We start from the raw sequence: 20,687 nt of genomic DNA on the forward strand, positions 1-20,687 counted from the left end.
ATATGCTTTAATTTTATTGACTGGCCTGATACACACTTTTCTTGGCTACAAAATGGTACATTGGGAACAATGTAAGGCAGCAAATCCTCTGTAATGGCCAACCATTGGTGGTGCACTTTTGGTAGTCACTGGAGTAATATTCCTGATGGGAACATTGTGTTTCTTCAAATAATCCTCCAAACATTGAAAAATTGTCTCATCTTTAAGGTATTTGGCAAACAAAATCTCGTCAACAATGCCCTTTAGGCTTGGACTAATAATACCTCACATAGGCCATGAGAATATTTGAACTGCCGAAAGTTGCTTCATTGAGTTGGATGGAAAACTTGCAATGTTGAAGTTCAGATGCCAAGGTTTTCTCCACATCATCGGCCATCTAATCAATGCATCGTTGCACTGTATTTGCATTTAATGGCATGCATTGTAGAATAGGTTGAGAGCCTTTCTTCATAACATTTTTAATCACATCTTTAATTGCTGGTATTATCGTATACTATCAATAGTATACGATTTTCCTCTCTTTGCTCTGTTAAGGGAGATATTGTATCATGCCTTCCATCCTTCATCATCAGCACTGGCAGGTGGTTTAAAAAATCTTTAAATTTGGTCGATTTCTGATTTTCTTTTTTCTTTCTGCACGTTAAAAAGATCAGGATCTTTGTTTTTCTTATCAGAGTGAATCCTTTCGAGATGGTCTTTCATCTTCACAGGTTTCATGGCATCATTACTGAAAGTATTTCACGAAACAGGCACATAGGCATTGTTTCGTTAGTCAACGAAGGTACGAATCCAAATTTCAAATACACTTGTGAATATTGTCAGCACTTATTCTTAGCATTAGAGGCCACCATTTTGCTTACTAGATATGTGGCAAATTTACACAGTAAATGCACAACTATCAGTTCACTGACACCACTCCGATAGCTATGGGTATTGAGTATGCACTGGCTGTCTCTGGACAAGTTGGTGCCATTAGACAGGAAATGACGTGGCTAGAATATTCAACGTAGCATTACCACAACCCAGATTTTCATTGCATACTTGAAAATAAAACTAAGGCTAAGCTAAAATGTTTTAAAATATTACAAGACTACAATGCTAATGACGAGTAATATAGTTAATACATTTATTGAGTATTTAAAAAAAAACAAAGCATATGTGTAAAGAAAATCCAAGACAATTCGTCCATCTGGAAACAGATATTACAAGAATCCATTGTCTTGTGATTCCAACTAATAATAAATTATTATAACTATATTATTATCATTATGTTTCAGTAAACAGAATATAAAATAAATAGACAATAAAAACTAATATATAAATCAGAAATGTGTATCAACAAGTTGATTTTTATGTATTTTTATTATACAAATGTCAGCTTTCAACCCCAAAAGTTTAATTGACCCCCCCCTCAGCATTTATCAACCCCCTTTTTGATCCCCCAGGCATTTATCAATTCCTTGAATAGTCCCATCGACCCCCCACCCCCAACCCCAGGGATCGATATCAACCACTTTGGAGACCCTTGGTTTAAACCAAATATAAACTCAATTAAGGGAAGAGGTCAATTTATGGATTGATGTTCCTGCAGACAATATTAGTTCCCTATCATATGGCAACACAGTCTGGTGGAATGTATCACATCAGTTCTGAGCTCCATGCTAGCTTCATCAAGCAGGAGGGCATCACTACACACTCACCTGAGAGTTCTGTCGGATGGACTGGACAACTTATCTCTGATGTGATGGAAATAATTCAATCTGCTTGGATCTCTAGTGTTGATTGAGATAATTTGATTGGTTTATTGGTGATGCCATATGACAGAGCTCCTCTCTTTATGATGTGTCTTTATGGTTGTCATGGAGAATGCTGCTGTTCTGACCACAAATTGGGTGCACGATCTCCCCGTGGGTTTCCTTGCACAAATACATGCAGATTGGAGGGTTAAATGCCCACAGAATGTAGGTTAGTGGTGGAATTTGAGGGAAATTGAAGAGAAAGTGGGGAGAATGAAATGGGATTGATGTAAAATTGGTGTGAAGTAGGTGGTTGATGTCAGCACAGACTTAATGACAGTGACTGATTCATGAAATTGAGGGGATCTTGATGAAGGGTTCTGACTCAAAACATTGACCATTCTTTTCTTCCACTGATCCTGCTCAAAACACTGAGTTCCTCCTGCAGAGCGTGTTTTTACTCATTAAACATCATTGAAAGGTGATTAACTGGCCCAAGATGTCACTGCCCTTTGTGTGATCTTCTGTGCATAATCACTGCCGTATAGCTGCAATGACAACATTTCGCATGAATCACAGAAGTTTACAGCAAGGAATAGGTAAGCCCTTTGCCCCAATTTGTGCATGTTGATGCAGTTATCCACTCAAGCCAGTCTTATTTGCCTGCATTTGGCCCATATCCCTATAAATCCTTCCTATCCATTAAGATGGAACATTTACAGTGGAGTATAGGTCTATCAGCCCACAGTGTTGTACCAAATTATGTGAAACTGTTCCACAACAATCTAATCCTTCCTTGCATCACATAAATAACCCTCTATTTTTCATGCATCCATGTGTCTGAATCATTTGTAAAAGATTGTATCAGCCTACAAAACCACCCCAGCATTCCAAGCACCCACCACTCTGAGTAAAAAAGTGTACCTCTGACATTCCCCTAAACTTACCTCCACTCCCCTTAAACAAATGTTCTCTGGTATTTCCTATTGTCACCTAAGGAAAATGGTGCTGGCTATCCACCCTATCTAAGCCCCTCATAATCTTATACACCTCTATTAAGTCAGCTCTCATCCTTTGTAGCTCCAAAGACAAAAGCCTGATCTCTGTCCACCTTGTTCTCCAAGACCAGTTCTCCAAGCAGTGGTGGATCAACTACCACCGGGGCCCAAGGCTGAGCTTTAGTCAGGCTCCCCCTGACCTTGCCCCCTCTCCCACCCTTAGTTGATTAAAGTGAAATTGCTCTATTTATTAGCCTTTGGCCATGATGCTCTCACATAGTCTAAATTTATCTGTCAGGTTTGTGCTTGGTATACACCAGTTGATGTTTGGTTGGAGGAAGTGAGGAAAAACTTAATTAAAATAAAAAAAAACTTAACCTTACAACATGGCCAGTGTCATAAGGGGGGGGGGGGGCATTAGTGGGCCACGACCCCCCCAATGAGTTATTGTGCCCCACCACCCACCCACCTGCAGGACAAGCTTTTGGCGCAAAACTTTGCACAGGTGAAGAGCAGGCCCATGCAGCCTCCCATGGAATTCCCCGGAGCTTGCCCCGGTTCCTCGCCCTCAGCTGGTTGCTGCTCATTGGGATACGGATCCCCATCTCTATTTTGATGAGACCTGCACAACCCCACCCCCCTAATGTGCAGCTCCGCTCCCACTGTTGGGAACACTGCACATCTCCTTTTTAAAAATATTTTCTTTTTTCATTTTTTCCATAAATGCATTCACACAATCTTTAATCTTTTATACACATCAATTAAATATCTACAAAATTCAAAACCTTCCCTCCCTCCTTCCCTCACCCCCTCTGTCCCCTTAAATAAACCTTGAGTCTGTCTCATATTAAAAAAAAACAACTATCGTTAGTAGAGATGCAATTCATTTCATAATAATTCTATTTGTCCTGGTGACTTTTGAACTTCTTCAGCCCTAGTTTTTGGGCCTCATTTTTCTTGCTCATAATTTTCTATTTTTAGCTCGTAAAATCTTTAGGCTGATAACTTTGAATCATCTTTTTAATCACTTTTCACTGAGAGCCCTTCTAATCCATGTCTGACCAGGTCCTTCGCTTTGGCCATGCCCTCACCGCGCATGCTCCCTTAAGTCACTTCCGAGTCACGACTTCACCTCGGCTCCTTCAGTGAAGATAAGGTGCATTCTCACTATGGGGATTCTGGGGATTCCTGGTATTCTGTGATGTTTTCCCCAGTCAGTCACTTTTCAAAAGACCAAGCGTCCCAGCTTTCCGGAGTCTGGTTTGGCATTTTGGATACTAAATAGAGATGGACTTTGAATGAGAGCACTTTAATCAATTTGGAGTTTAGAGAGCAGATATTGGTTTTGACATAATCTAGCTCTGCACAGTTGTCTGTTGGCAAAACATTTATGCTTTTGAGCCGATGCTCGAGCAATTTGTAAAATGGGAGCATACCTCATTAAATTATGATAATTAATACATAATCAGGTGAACATGGTACTTCTACAACCCTTTAATGATGGGTGGACCCAGGACTAACGCATGCCCATCTTGACAAGTAGTTACATTGGTGTACTAGTGCTTGTGACGGGTCCCCTTCCCTTCCGGGCCCTTAAGCTTCAGTCTACCCAGCCTAAATGGTTAATCCGCCACTGGGGAAGAATACAGACCAACAGACAAAAAGTGTTCATTGGATATAAAGAGTCCTGGAGAGAGAAAAGCTGAGAATTGATTGGGAGAAGGAGGGATTTGTTCTGTGAATGTAGAGCTTGGATAAAAGAGAAAGAGGAAAAATGGAAGAGAGAGATAGAGCTCGAATATAGAAGACTGGGAAAGATGGGAGGGGGTGGCAAATGGAAACTGGAAAAGTTGATGATAATGCCACTGGTTGGAGGGTGCCTATGAGGAATATGAAAGGATTTCATTCCTTTTCCTTATTACTCTGTCTCCATCACATCTTCTCCCAGGACAAGGTCTGCCATGCCAGATCATCAGAGATGTCCTCCTTCTTCAAACGATGTGGCTTCCCTTCTACCACCATCTACTTGGCTCTCACCCACATATCTTCTATTACCCCCACATCTGCCCTGGTCCCCTCTGCCCCCTTGTCCACCCCACCAGCTTACACATTCAACATATCATCCTCCATCATATCTGCCACCTATTACGTGATCCAACCACCAGACTCATCTTCCCTGCTCCTCCCCTCTCCACCTTCTGGAGAAGGGAGAAGAATTTGCGGTTGATGATTTGGACATTTAAGAGTAGAAGGGAACGTAGAATCTCTACTTTGTCACAGACTTTCATACGTGCAGGTTCCATTTTGGAGTACAGATTATTTGGCCTAACACTTTAGGTTCATAGGACTAGGTTAGGAATATCCAGTGCCCATTGACATCACCCTCCATCCAACCCCATTTACCCATCTTAATTTTGTAACCCAGATTTGGAAGCTTCAGTATCCATGGCTTCTGTGGTCCTGGGTGTTCTGAATCACATGTTTCCAGTAAACTGAGTGTGAAACTGCATCTTAACTTCACTCTCAAATCCCCTAACTATCTTTTTATTATTCCCATCCTCAGATCCAATACACTTTTGGAAATTGATTCTCTACCCCTCTCTAAAACGAGAGGGAACACAAGCCACATTTATACAGCATGCCCTGATAATCTATCCCTAATCCCTTGAATGATTCAAGTAAATCCATGTTGCACCCCCTGTCTGAGACTTGCAACTCCTTTTCAAGGTTGGGTGCTCAGTCCTGAACTGAGTTCCATTTGGAGCATAACCAGGCCTATGTGGTTCACATATAACTTGCGTCACCTGTGATTCAAGCTCAAGGATAAACTGGCAGGCATTCCATCTGTTTCTTTGGTTCCAGCTGGTGCCCATACAAATGATGAGGATGAAGATTTAGATCCTATATTTATGGATAGTACAAAGGTGGGGTAGGAAGTTATATTGTGAAGAAGACAAGAGGTGGCTACAAATGGTGATTGATAGGTTAAGATACTGGGTAAACATAGGAACATAGGAAGAAGGAAAAGGAGTAGGCCAAAAATGGCCCATCGAGCCTGCTCCGCCATTCAATAAGATCATGGCTGATCTAATTTATGACCTAACTCCACCTATCTGCCTTCTCCCTATATCCCCTAATTCCTCTATCATGTAAGAATTTATCTAACCGAATTTTAAATATGTTTAATGAAGCAGCCTCAACCACTTCCCTGGATAGAGAATTCCAAACATTCACTACTCTCTGGGAAAAACTATTTTTCCTCATCTCTGTCCTAAATCTACTCCCCCGAATCTTGAGACTGTGTCCTCTCATTTTAGTTTCCCCGGCCAGCTCAAAAAACCTTCCTACATCTATCCTATCCGTATCCTTCATAATCCTATATGTTTCTATAAGATCTCCTCTCATTCTTCTGAACTCGAGCGAATACAATCCTAGACGATTTAATCTTTCATCATAAGTCAACCCTTTCATTCCAGGGATCAACCTAGTAAACCTCCTCTGGACCGTCTCCAAAGCCAGTATATCCTTCCTCAAATATGGAGACCAGAACTGGACTCAGTACTCCAGGTGCAGTCTCATCAGTACCTTATACAGTTGCAACATTACCTCCCTACTCCTGAATTCAATTCCTCTAGCGATGAAGGCCAATATTCCATTTTCCTTCTTAATAACCTGCAACCAAACCTTTTGCGATTCATGCTCAAGCACTCCCAAGTCCATCTGCACAACAGCATGCTGTAGTTTTTCACCATTTAAATAATATTCAGCTCTTTTATTTTTCTTGCCGAAGTGGATAACCTCACACTTACTAACATTGTATTCCATCTGCCAGACCTTTGCCGACTCATCCAGCTTAACTCTATCCCTCTGCAGACTCTCCACATCCTCATTACAATTTGCTCTTCCACTCAATTTGGTAACTGGAGTACAATATGGGAAAATGTGAACTTGGACATTCTGGCAGGAAAAATAAAACATTATTGGTGAGAGGTTTCAGAGAGATCTGGGTATCCTGGTGCACAAGTCATATAAAACTCAAAGCTAAATTGTTTAAACAAGGAAGTCTGCAAATACTGGGGTTGAGTGAAGTACACAAAAGTGCTGGAGAAACTTATGGGAAGTAAAGGGTAACTAACATTTTGGGCCTGAGCCCTTTGTTAGGTATGGGAAAAAAAATAGGTAGGTACCTGCAAAAAAAGATGATGGTAGGGGGAGGAGGAGAGGAGATGAAAGGAGGAAGGAAGGGTCAGGGGGAGGAGCATAGGCTAACAGGTTAGACAAACAGAACTATGGAACCATACAACACCGAGACAGGCCCTACGGCCCTTTGAGTCTCTGCCAAATGCCAACCTTTTATTTTGTCTCGTCCTGTTGACCTGTACCATATCCCTCCAATCAATTTTTCTTAAATGTCAAAATTGTACCTGCATTTATCAATTCCTTTTAATAATATGAATTCCATCTGTCACTTCTTTCCCCATTCTCCCACCCTGTCCAAGTCCCTGTGCAGACTCCCTGTGTCCTCAGCACTACCTGCCTTGACACTTATCTTTATCAGTAACAAAGTCATCTATAGCAACAGACAACAAATATTTTCTTCCTAAACACTTTTGAGGAATTTTATGTATTTTGGGCTGCTGATCATGAAAATCGCCATAAATTCCTATCATGTACTTTTATTTTTTGACATAACCTATTTTTGTGATTTCATGTCTTATTTTACATCTACTTGTACAAAACACACTGTTTTGGTCAGTCCAACCATGCCTGAGCATGCACTCAGTGCAGGTGCTATGCAAGTGTTATCTTGGGCCTGGACACATTTAGTCAGGATAGATGCAGACAGGCTTTAAAAGTAACTCACATTTACAGATGCTGTGCATTACATTGATATAGATTGAATGCATGTTGATGCACATCTTCTTTAGGCAATAGCATAGTGAGTGTACTTAACAATAGCATTTATTCTCATTAATTAACCATAAAAAAGTTTATTTTTAATAAATTCTTACAACTGTTTGTAACTAATTCCCAAATATTTGAATTGGTCTTTAACTATTTTAAAAGGGAAATTCACATAAATCATTAAAGGCCATTTTATAGGTAGTAGTTCACTCTTATGAAAACTTATTTTATATTTCAAAAACTGACTAAATTGGGCAAACAAAGTTAATATAATTGGTAAAGAGATTTCAGAGTCGTTGTTGGGATGGTCACCCTTATGCATGACAATGACTGGATGTATTTTTGTATGTTTCAATCTTTACCAACTTTAATTACTAAAACTTATTTTAATTAATTAGATTCAATTATTTCCTCATACATATGGCAAGACAAACAGCCTATCTTCAAAGGGCCAAAAGGAATGGGGATTTATCTTTTTGATATTACTAATGGGCAGTCAATATACAAAATTTCCTATTGCTATTACATTTTGATACTTTAGATCAGTGGTTCTCAACTTTTTTCTTTCCACTCACATACCACTTTAACTAATCCCTATGCCATTGGTGCTCTGTGATTTGTAAGGGATTGCTTAAGGTGGTATAGAGTGGAAAGAGAAGGTTGAGAACCATTGCTCTAGACCCAATTGTTACTGAAATATTTTGCTTGAGAAAAATTGACATTGACCCATTTCCTTTGGAGTTATGAAACTGTGAACATAACGAGTCAATTAGGTACGATTAAAAGAGTGGTTTTCAAACATTTTTCTTTCCACCCACATACCACCTTAAACAATCCCTTACTAATCATGGAGCACCGATGGCATAGGGAGTACTTAAAGTGGTATGTGAGTGGAAATAAAAAGGTTGAGAACCACTGCTTTAGATGATCAAACCTCTTTTTTTTTATATTTTATTTTAATTTTCATAGACTCGCAAAATTCAAACCAACCAAATAATATTTTAACATTCATGTAACATACTGAGTCTATATGCTTAAATGTTCTTGGTACCAGATGTCTTTTTGTCAGATAACTGCATCTCTGGGCCCCATGGTGGAATTTAGCTTATGTCTTCTGATTCTTACATTATTCTCAAATTAGGTTACTGATATTCAGCCTTGCATAAGCAAAAGCATGGTCTCCATTACACACTCCAATTTGTCAAAGGCCTTTTCCGCATCCAGAGCTACAACCACCTCTGGATCCACCCCCAATTGTGCTAGATGAACTATATTAAGCAATCTATCTACATTGTTTGCTGATTGCCTCCCTTCTACAAATCCAGCTTGGTCTGGGTTCGTTAATTTTGGAAAATATTCTGCCATCCTTTTGGCCAATGCTTTTGCAATGATTTTATAAGCTGTATTTAATAATGAGATGGGACTATAAGAGGCGAGATTCAATGGGTTCCTGCCTTTTTTGGAATTACCATGATGATTTCTGTGGAGAAAGACTCCGGGAGGGTATGTGTTTCTTCCGCCTGATCCACCACTTTTATAAGAAGGGGCATTAAAAGATCCTTGAATTCTTTATAAAATTTGCCAGGGAAACCATCCCCCTCCCCCCCCCCCCCCATCCCACCCAGTAAATATTGGGAGGAATTTGGTAATATTATGGTGGGTTCTTCTTTCTTTTCTTCTTCTTTGGCTTGGCTTCGTGGACGAAGATTTATGGAGGGGGTAAAAGTCCACGTCAGCTGCAGGCTCGTTTGTGGCTGACAAGTCCGATGCGGGACAGGCATACATACACACATTTTAAAATAGATCTTATTTGAAATACTAGGAATTCATATTCAGTAACATTGCAGAAACTTTGGAGAATGATATGCACATTTCACAAGTAGGTGCTAATTGAAATGATGTCATGAAATGAATAGAGCATTGTTTGGAATTGGAGACAGGCTGGCTGGTTGGATAACTACAAGGCTTCTGACCTTTCTGCAAAGTGCTCACAGAAGGGTCACACCTGGGTTTTGTTTACCTAAGACAACAGCTTGAATAAGAAGGATAACTCCTGTTGTTTGCTGAAGAAGGTGGGAGTTGTTGCAAGTGAGAGAGTCACATGGGCTTTCTGGCAGTTGGAGAGAGAGACAGAAAGACAGAGAGAGAAAGAAGACAATCTCAACAAGCTCTCTCAGCTAGTGTGTGTGTGTGACACTGAAAGCAGCTGAACAGAACAAGCCAGGAAAAGCTGGTTGGAAACAGAACGCTCAAGAGTGGTGGATGGCTGAAAGTGCTATCTGTCTGATGTTTCTCTTGGAATAAGGGGAACAGAAAGAAACTCTGTGATAGCCTGAAAGAAAGAGGTTATCATCTGGAGAACCCTGATGGGGCAAGTTTCATCAGTGAGACAGTGAGGTGACTAATGGTGGTACCTCAGTTGTGGAAATCCTGGAACAACAAATCGATCTGCAAGAACAAGAACCTTCCTGAGTGGTAAACATTTACCTTTTGAGCACCAAAGCCTGGTGAACTCTATACATGTTAAATTCTGTGCACAGTATAAGAATTGCCTACAAACAGTGAACTTGAAAGAATGAGAAGTGAGATTCAACTGAGAACCAAATAACTTTTCTTAAATTTACACACACATTACATACATGTGCACTTAGAATTAGAAAGGGATTAATTTGGGTTAGTTAAGTATAGAGATAAGTTAAAGTTTGATGGGTTAGAGAATATCTTTCATTGTTACAGAAAGACAAAAATGGTCTAAAACCAAATGCAATTTTGTATGAAGATTCATTGTAATTATCATGGATGATTCTGCACCAAGAAATTCTTGGTTGCTGGGGAAAATTGTGGAAACAGTTCAAGACAAGAAAGGTTTCGTATGGCAAGTGTGGATTAAAACCAAGACTGGTTACTTAAATCGACCTGTTACTAAAATCTGTCATTTACAAGAGGCAGAAAGTTTTGATTTCTAATCTTATATTTACCATATTTACTTTTGTATCTGTAATAGTAATTATTATATATTAGCTATTGATGTCTCTTATAATAATTAGGGGCTGGAATATAGAGGATAAAACCTTCTGTTTTTGATTCTTAGTTAATTTTGTGCCTATCTCTTGAAGAAGGACTATTGTTTGTAGTGACTATGATGTAATATGTCATAATATCCGAGCGGACCAAGAGGTTGCATCTCATTCTTTGACAAACTATGAGGGGGACGTGAGATCAAGATAATTTTCTTTGAATTCATCTTATTTCATCTTAGTTCTTCTTGTATATCTATTTAAAGTTGAATATCATTAAAAATTTAAATATAGCCGAATACTTTGTTTATTCATTGTTATGAAAATGTTAATGCGAAGTTATGCAAAATGTTTATACATTTTATCAGCAAATTAAAGCTACATAAAGCTGCATCTACAAAGTTTGGTTTATTGGATTAATAAGATGGTAATTCGGAGTATCGTCCCCACATTTCCTTGAAGACAATACGTTTTAAAATTAGGAAATACTAGAACCTGGAAAGTGTTGTCATCACAATTACAATATTTACAGTCCATCCTTCCCCGGATTCCCTCTTTCCCCTTTATTCACATTTACACTTAATCCTGAAGCATTGGCAGGGTTCTTATGAAGTCCATTGCCTCCCTTGCATCCTTAAAAAACTTTCATTCCCCTCCCGCCCTTCCTATCTTCTGTGTTGCTGGATGAAGGAGGGTAAACTCGATACTTTTTTGTTTAAGGCTCTTTTTAACCAGGTCAAATTCCCTCCTGCATTTCAGTAGCATCACGCTTATATCTAGGTTGAATAAAACCTCCCCCCACCCCCCCCATATTCCACCCGGCCCGCTCTTGTCTTTGCACCCAGCATCGCCGCCTATAAAATTCTCTCCCAGTCGATCTGGGCTCCACTTTCTCAGGAACTCCACCATGTCTCTCCCCTCTGTTCTCTCCTTCACCTCCACAATTTTAACCATATTCCTCCTGCTCATGTTTTCTAAGGTCTTCTCCAACATCCTTATCGTATCCCGTTCCTACACCTCCATTTCGTTCTCCCTCTGATCCAACCTTACCTCCACCCTCTCAATTCTCTCCTCCATTTCCACTGCCCTCTCTGTCAAGTGATCCAACCTTTCTTTGATTGCTCCCTGCCCTGCCACCAGTGTTAAACATAGAAACATAGAAGATAGGAGCAGGAGTAGGTCATTCGACCCTTCGAGCCTGCTCCACCATAAACAACACAGAAGAGAAAATAAATAAAATGGATATGACCTTAACAGAAATGGGGAAAAAAATGGACAAGATGGAAGAACGGGCAATAGCAGCAGAAATGGAGGTAGAAGACTTAAAAAAGAAATTGGAGGAATCTAATAAAAAAACTAAAGAGACACAAGAATTACTAGCCCAAAAAATAGATATAATGGAAAATTATAACAGAAGAAATAACATAAAGATAGTGGGCCTTAAGGAAGACGAAGAAGGCAAGAATATGAGGGAGTTTATAAAAGAATGGATCCCTAAGGCCCTAGGATGTCCAGAACTACAGCAAGAAATGGAAATAGAAAGGGCACATAGAGCATTGGCCCCTAAACCACAACCACAACAAAAACCAAGATCTATTGTAGTAAAATTCCTAAGATGTACTACAAGAGAAAAGGTACTGGAGAAGACAATGGAAAAAGTAAGAGAGGGCAACAAACCACTGGAGTATAAAGGGCAAAAAATCTTCATTTATCCAGATATAAGCTTTGAACTCCTAAAGAAGAGAAAAGAGTTCAATACAGCAAAAGCGATTTTATGGAAGAAAGGATATAAATTTACACTGAAGCATCCTGCGGTATTGAAAATATTTATTCCAGGACAACAAAACAGACTATTCTCGGATCCAGAAGAAGCACGAAAATTTGCAGAACAATTACAAAAATAGACTGAGGGATGAAGACGGGTAATGAGAGCAAAAATGATCACGATTGATATGTATGTGGGTAAAGACAAAAATAGACTGAGGGATGAAGACGGGTAAGGAGGGTAAAAATGACCACGATTGATATGTATGCGGGTAAAGAGGTATAAGAGTGAATAGAGACAATGGGCATATGTGAAAGTATCTGTAATTAGAGGAAAACATAGAGAGTATAGACAAGAATTAATAAGGGAAGGTAATGGAATAGAGAGAATAAGGAGGGAATAAAAAGAGTGACCTTTGTGACATATAAAAAGCGAAATCTTTTCTGGGGGGGGCTGGGTGGGGGAAAAGAGCGGTCACTGCAAAATCAGTTGACGCTTGCGAGTGGATTCGCAAATCCAAATGGAGAGGGGAGATGTGGTTGTCCGACAAGGGATAAAGGGCAACTCAGGAGGGGAAGGGGAGATTGGGGATAAAGAAGATAGAAATAGGAGAATAAGGAAAATGTTAGATGTTGTAGGAATGTTGTCTGGTAAAGAGTTGAAAATAAGAAAACAGAAATGGAAAAGGAGGAAAGGTAATGATGGAAAAACGGAAAGAGAAGATAAACAAAATATGAAATGGCTACGCGGAACTATATGACTCTAAATATTAATGGAATACATAACCAAATTAAAAGGAAGAAACTACTAAATTTACTGAAAAAGGAAAAAATAGATATAGCATTTGTCCAAGAAACACACTTAACTGAATTGGAGCACAAGAAATTAAAGAGAGATTGGGTAGGACATGTAACAGCAGCATCGTATAATTCAAAAGCAAGAGGAGTGGCTATATTAATTAGCAAAAATGTGCCATTTAAAATAGAAGAGGAAATAAAAGATCCAGCAGGGAGATATGTTATGATAAAATGTCAGATATATTCAGAGCTTTGGAATCTACTTAATATATATTCACCTAACGAAGAAGATCAAAAGTTTATGCAAGATATCTTTTTGAAGGTAGCTAATACGCAAGGGAACATACTAATAGGAGGGGATTTCAATCTGAATTTGGATCCAAATATGGATAAAACGGGGAAAAAAATTAACAGGAAGAACAAAGTAACCAAATTTATAATTAAATCAATGCAAGAAATGAAACTTGTGGACATATGGAGGAAACAAAACCCAAAAGAAAAGGAATACTCATACTACTCGACTAGACATAAAACATACTCAAGGATAGACCTATTCCTGTTATCAGCCCACATTCAAGGGAGAGTTAGAAAAACGGAATATAAAGCTAGACTATTATCGGACCACTCACCCCTGTTATTGGCAATAGAGCTAGAGGACATCCCTCCAAGAATGTATAGATGGAGATTAAACCCCATGCTACTTAAAAGACAGGATTTTAGAGAATTTATTGAAAAACAATTAAAAATGTACTTTGAAGTAAATACGGAATCAGTGGAAGATAAGTTTATACTATGGGACGCAATGAAAGCATTCATTAGAGGGCAAATAATAAGTTATGCAACCAAGATGAAGAAGGACTATAATCAGGAAACAGAGCAGTTGGAAAGGGAAATAATAAACATAGAAAAAAAATTACCAATCTTTTCCTCTTGACATATTTATAAAAGCTTTTGCAGTCGGTTTTTATATTTGCCGCAAGCTTACTTTCGTAATTTATTTTTGCTCTCTTGATTAATCCCTTTGTCCTCCTTTGGTGCATCTTGAACTGCTCCCAGTCTTCGGTTGTGGTACTTTTTTTGGCCAATTGATATGCTCTCTCTTTGGACCTAATGCTGTCTCTAATTTCCCTTGTTATCCACGGTTGAGTCACCTTTTTTGGTTTATTTTTAAGCCAAACCAGTATAAACGATTTTTGCAATTTCTCCATTAGATCTGTGAATGCTTTCCATTGTCTATCCACAGTCAACTCCCCCATAAACACCACCCAATCAATCTTACTCAACTCCCGTCTCATACCATCATAATTCCCTTTATTTAAATTCAGGACCTTAGTCTTGGTTTTAATTTCATCACTCTCCATGTCGAGTGAGAATTCAATCATATTGTGATCGCTCCTACCCAAAGGGCCTCGTACAACAAGATTGTTGATTAGCCCTTTATCATTGCATAATACCCAATCTAAAATGGCCTGCTCCCAAGTTGGTTCCTCGACAAATTGGTCTAGATAACCGTCCCGTAAACATTCAACGAATTCCTCCTCCTCAGTATTTTTACTAATTTGGCTAGTCCAATCTCTTTGGCTTGGCTTCGTGGACGAAGATTTATGGAGGGGGTAAAAGTCCACGTCAGCTGCAGGCTCGTTTGTGCCTGACAAGTCCGATGCGGGACAGGCAGACACGGTTGCAGCGGCTGCAGGGGAAAATTGGTTGGTTGGGGTTGGGTGTTGGGTTTTTCCTCCTTTGCCTTTTGTCAGTGAGGTGGGCTCTGCGGTCTTCTTCAAAGGAGGTTGCTGCCCGCCAAACTGTGAGGCGCCAAGATGCACGGTTTGAGGCGATATCAGCCCACTGGCGGTGGTCAATGTGGCAGGCACCAAGAGATTTCTTTTGGCAGTCCTTGTACCTCTTCTTTGGTGCACCTCTGTCACGGTGGCCAGTGGAGAGCTCGCCATATAACATGATCTTGGGAAGGCGATGGTCCTCCATTCTGGAGACGTGACCCACCCAGCGCAGCTGGATCTTCAGCAGCGTGGACTCGATGCTGTCGACCTCTGCCATCTCGAGTACTTCGACGTTAGGGATGAAAGCGCTCCAATGGATGTTGAGGATGGAGCGGAGACAACGCTGGTGGAAGCGTTCTAGGAGCCGTAGGTGATGCCGGTAGAGGACCCATGATTCGGAGCCGAACAGGAGTGTGGGTATGACAACGGCTCTGTATACGATTATCTTTGTGAGGTTTTTCAGTTGGTTGTTTTTCCAGACTCTTTTGTGTAGTCTTCCAAAGGCGCTATTTGCCTTAGCGAGTCTGTTGTCTATCTCATTGTCAATCCTTGCATCTGATGAAATGGTGCAGCCGAGAATTAAAGTCTCCCATGATGACAGCTGTTCCCTTATTGCACGCTTTTTTAATTTCTCTTTTAATGCCTTCCCTTACCTCTACACTACTATTTGGAGGCCTATATACCACCCCCACTAATGTTTTCTGCCCATTGCTATTCCTCAGTTCTACCCATATAGATTCCGCATCTTCCAAGTTGATATCCTTTCTGTCAATCGTGTCGGTCTCTTCTCTCACCATCAATACTACCCCACCCCCTTTTCTTTCTTGCCGATCCCTCCTAAATATCGTATACCCCGGGATGTTAAGTTCCCAGGCTTGCCCACCCTGCAGCCATGTTTCTGTAATCCCAATCAAATCATATTTGTTTATCTCAATTTCCACAGCTAATTCATCTACCTTGTTCCGAATGCTTCTTGCATTAAGATATAAAGCCTTCAGATTTGCTTTTTTCACCCTCCTTGCTCTTTCTGATTTTTTACTTTCGCTGCCTAACCTAACTTTTCCTGTTTTATCTTTTCTGTCCTTTGCCCTATCATACAGGTTCCCACCCCCTTGCCAAATTAGTTTAAACCGCACCCGACGTCTGCACCAAACCTAGCTGCCAATATATTGACCCCTTTTGGGTTTAGGTGTAACCCATCCTTCTTGTAGAGGTCATGCCTTCCCCAAAAGTGATCCCAATGATCCAAGAAGCCAAAACCCTGTCCTTTACACCAGCCCCTCAGGCACACATTCATTTTTCTTAACCTTCCATTTTTGTCCTCAGTTGCACTTGGCACAGGTAGCAAACCAGAGATCACCACCCTGGCTGTCCTATTTCTTAGTTTCTGTCCTAGCTCTCTGTAATCCTTTTTCAGTACTTCCTCCTTTTTATCTATGTCATTGGTACCCACATGTACCAAGACATCAGGCTGTTCACCTTCCCCTTTTAGAATACCCTGGACCCGATTTGAGATACCCCGCACCCTTGCACCAGGGAGGCAGCACACCATGTTCTCAAAGTTTTTTCATCTGGCCAATGGCCTCCAATATTTCTCTGTCTCCTTTCTCTGCCTTTCACCTCAGTGTACTGTCCTTCTTTTATCCCCTCATTCTTCCTCTTCTTTTCTTCATCCTCCACCTCACTTTCTGACGCCATACTGGCCCACCATGCAACTTCCCCACTGATTTCTCTCTGTCTGCGTTGCTCCTGGAGTCCACGAGGCTCAACACCTTGAATGCCCCCCAATGCCTTGGATCTGACCTCTTCACACCTGTGGTTGAAGCGACCTTACCAAGTCCCCACTTTCTCTCCACCACCGCTAACACTGCCGCCATCACTGTCTTGGGCTACCTCTTCCCACCTCGGGCCCCTGAACCATCTGCACCTCACAGCATGTCCCGCCGCCTTTGTCGCGGCCTTCCCTAGCTCCCTCGCAATTCCACCTTTTCAGGGCCATCCTCTCTCCCTCTCAGTTGAGTCATCTTCTCAGGGGAACTTCCAGGGCTTCACTGTCACTGCCATCACCATCTTAGTAGGCCCAAGGTCAGCCTCTCCACCTCCACCACACGATGAGTCTTTTCCCTCTTCCAGGTTCTTTGTTTTCTTTCCCCATCTTTTTTTCTTTTCCTTCTCAAGCTTTGTTCTGTTCATATTTCTGGTTCCCTGCTTGCTTCTTGAGTTTTTTTTATTTCAGGGACTTTTCTTTTTTCTGTCTTTTATTCTCTTTTTCTCAGGGAGCTCTCGGATCACCCTACAAACCTCTTACTGCCATCTTGTTTCCTCGGATGATTATCCTTCGGGTAGAAATGGAATTGAGTTTTTCTAAAAATTTAGATATGTGGCAGTTTTAGGTTCTTCTTTATCCTTTTCCTTTTTGAAATGGATAGGTAATCTGATAATGAGACATAGATTAAGAATACGGGCACAATTTAGACATATTTTTGGCTTTCTTAATGTTTCTCTGACTAGCCCTATTATTAAAAATCAACTTTTTCAACCCTCTATTTTGGATGTAGGTTTCAATCTGTACATCAGAATGCGTACATTCCCGCTGCTGAAGTTTGAGACTCTCTGAGAGGTGGCAACATCTTTCAGCAAGAAGAACTTCTAGAGTCCAGCTAATGTCCCAGTCGAGGGAGGTGGAGAAGCTGCTACCGGCGCCTGACAACCTACTACAAGTGTGCAGTCGTTGCCTCGCTTCGGCAGTTGGGACCAGTCCAGGCGGTGATAAGTATAATTGGGAAAGGCTTGCATATTGTAGTTTGAAATCAGCTTTTGAATTTGTAATAAACATTTGTTTAAACTGAAAAAAAAAAAAAGAATGCGTACATTCAAGGTAAGTTTGCTTCATTTGAACAATTAACAGTTAAATTTAATTTTCCTCATGGGCATTTTTAAAAAAATACCTACAAATTAGACATTTTGCTCATTCCAAACTTTCTAATTTTCCTCAAATTCCTGAAACCAATATCCTCGATTTACTTTTTAATGTAAAGTTTTCTCATGGTGGATTGGTAGCAACCATTTATAATAACCTGATGGATCTAAGAATATGTTCAGGGAGAGGAATCAAGAATGAATGGGAATAAGATTTGAATATATCAATTCCAGACAAAGTCTGGGATACCACACTTGATCTGATTAATAATACTTCATTCTGTGCACAACATTGTTAAACACAATTTAAAGTGGTACATAAAATACATATGTCCAAAATTAAACTATCTCATTTTTATTCTGATGTTGATCCACTATGAGATAAATATAAAATCTTTGAGGCCTTTCTGATTCATATGTTTTGGGAATATCCAAAAGTAAAAGAATTTTGGGAACAAATTTTCCAAACTTTATCAGAGATTCTTAGGATTAAATTGGAACTGTGCCCTTTTATTGCTTTGTTTGGTTATTCTCAAGAGGAAAATATTTCCTTGAATTTAATTCAAAAAAAGAATTTCAGTTTTTACTTTATTGATAGCCAGATGAGCAATTTTGAAATGGAAAGATAGTTTACCACCAATATGCAATGGATACAGGACATTATGTCTTGCTTGATCTTGGAGAAAATTAGATGCTACATTAAAGAGACCACTATTGAATTTGACAAGATATGGGGCCCATTTATGAACCTATTATCATCGTTTGAATACATAGGCGTGGGTGCTCTGGGGGTTTCCTGTCCATTGTCTGGGAGCCTAGACTTGATTCTTTAGATATTATTTGCTAGTGACCATGTTTAGTGAGAGGGGTAAGATTAGAATGGGGGGAGGGGGGGTCTCTCTTTTTTTCTTCTTTTTCTCTAATTAGATAATTTACCATGAATATGTTGTAATATATTATGAGGTGAAGTTTTCCTAAGGGAATTTCCATTGCATAGAAGACGATGTATAAACTATTTATGATTCACATTCTATATTATATTGGATAGAGCGTTGTGGTTTTGTATGGTTCATTATGTAACGTATAATATTTCTCTCTTCCAAATTAATAAAAATATATTAACAAGAAAAAAAATAGTATTTATGGTCTTCAGGAAGATTCAAAACAGCAGAAATGTCTCATCAATGTTGCAACAGCTACAATACATTCTGATACATTTGTGGTGAGTATATGCTTAAGGCTCAAAGACAGTACTTATTAGGAAAGCCCATGAGCTCTACTTTAGTTGTAAAATTGGTGACTAAGACCTTGGGCTCCTCATATTGTTGTGCAACATGTGCAGTCAACCTGAAAGGTTAGCTCAGCATCATTATGCTGTTAAAAATGCTAAGTTCGGTAAAAGTTAATGTTTCTCCAACTTCCTACATGATATAGCAAATCTGAAATGATCTTTGTGTTCATCTTGAAGTTGTCTATAAATCCCCAACTTTTTTTCAGGAAGCAAACATTTTGAAAAATATTCTTGTGTAATTTCCTGCCTTTTGATTGCAGTGACATTTGCAATTTTTCATTCCTATGAATATAGGTTACAGAATATTAAACTCCTGGTATGACAAAAGAATAAGATACACTGAAGACTGCTATGCAGAGGGGACTCGTGTCTTTTGGAAGCATGTGGCTGGCTGGCTCATGGAAGACAGGGCAGTGTCAGTTAATGGTAGGGCTCTTAAAATGACTGACATGCAGAGGGTTGTCAGGATTCATGTCAATGGATCCTTGAAATTGGCCAGGCAATTGCATTGGGTGTAAAAATGGTGTATGGTATACTTGGCTTCACTGGGCAGAGTATTTGGTATTAAAGTAAGGAGTGCTGATGTAGTTATATCTGGTTAAATAAGAAAGTCTGGCAATGCTGTGATTATAGTTTTATAAAGAAATAATAAGAGAAACTCAGCAAGTCATTTAGTGTGCTACATAACCAATGTTTCAGCCCTGATCCCTTTATTAAAGCATTAGCAAAAAGCAGGCAGATCCTGAATAAAATGGTGGGGATTGACATGTGGCATTATGATGTTGTGGCCATTAGCGAGACGTAGTTGAAGGAGGGTTGTGACTGGCAGTTAAATATTCCAGGATTTCGGTACTTCAGATGTGACAGAGTTGGTGGAGTAAGAGGGGGAGGTGGGGCATTACTTGCCAGGGAGGATATTACAGTGGTGCTGAGGGAAGATAGACTGGAGGGCTCGTCGAGGGAGGCAGTGTGAGTAGAACTAAAAAAATAAGAAGGGTGAAGTTACAAAATGGGGAAAGGGAACTAGAAGAGCAAATGTGCAAGGAAATAGCTGAGATGTGCAGTAGAAATAGGATGGTGTTGGTTGGGGATTTCAATTTTTCAAACATAGATTGGGAAACAGTCAGTAAGAGGGCAGGATGACTTAGTATTTATACAGTGTTCAGGATTGCTTTTTGCAGCAATATGTTGAGATGCCCACTAGAGGGGGAACAGCATTAGATCTGTTGTTTTGGAATGAAATAGGGCAGGTGACGGAGGTGAGCATTGGAGAGAACTTTGGATCCAGTGATCATGCGTCCATTTGCGATAGCTTAATTATGGAAAGGGATAGATCAGGTCCGAAGTCAAAGGTCTTTGAGTGGGGAAGGCCAAATTTGAAGAAATGAGAAGGGATTTGCAGAGTTGTATGGGCTAATCTTTTTGCCGGAAAAGATGTAGAGGAAAATTGGAGGGTATTTAAGGGTGAAATTTTGAGAGTA

At 39.9% G+C, this 20,687-nt stretch overlaps 1 protein-coding gene and 1 long non-coding RNA gene across 2 annotated transcripts in view; one reads left to right on the plus strand and one right to left on the minus strand.

The window, feature by feature from the left end:
• dop1a (DOP1 leucine zipper like protein A) overlaps window positions 1–1,949 on the minus strand; it is a 251,460-nt gene extending 249,511 nt beyond the window's left edge. The window contains exon 1 of the mRNA XM_069932197.1: window positions 1,701–1,949. The gene's annotated coding sequence lies outside the window, so the exon portion shown is untranslated. The remainder of the gene's footprint in view (window positions 1–1,700) is intronic.
• Window positions 1,950–19,062: 17,113 nt separating this feature from the next.
• LOC138760908 (uncharacterized) overlaps window positions 19,063–20,687 on the plus strand; it is a 38,379-nt gene continuing 36,754 nt past the window's right edge. The window contains exons 1-2 of the long non-coding RNA XR_011355963.1: window positions 19,063–19,137; window positions 19,501–19,632. This is a non-coding gene — a long non-coding RNA (uncharacterized lncRNA). The remainder of the gene's footprint in view (window positions 19,138–19,500; window positions 19,633–20,687) is intronic.

This window comes from Narcine bancroftii, chromosome 4 (genome assembly GCF_036971445.1).
Source record: "Narcine bancroftii isolate sNarBan1 chromosome 4, sNarBan1.hap1, whole genome shotgun sequence".
In the NCBI taxonomy this organism is placed as follows: domain Eukaryota; kingdom Metazoa; phylum Chordata; class Chondrichthyes; order Torpediniformes; family Narcinidae; genus Narcine; species Narcine bancroftii.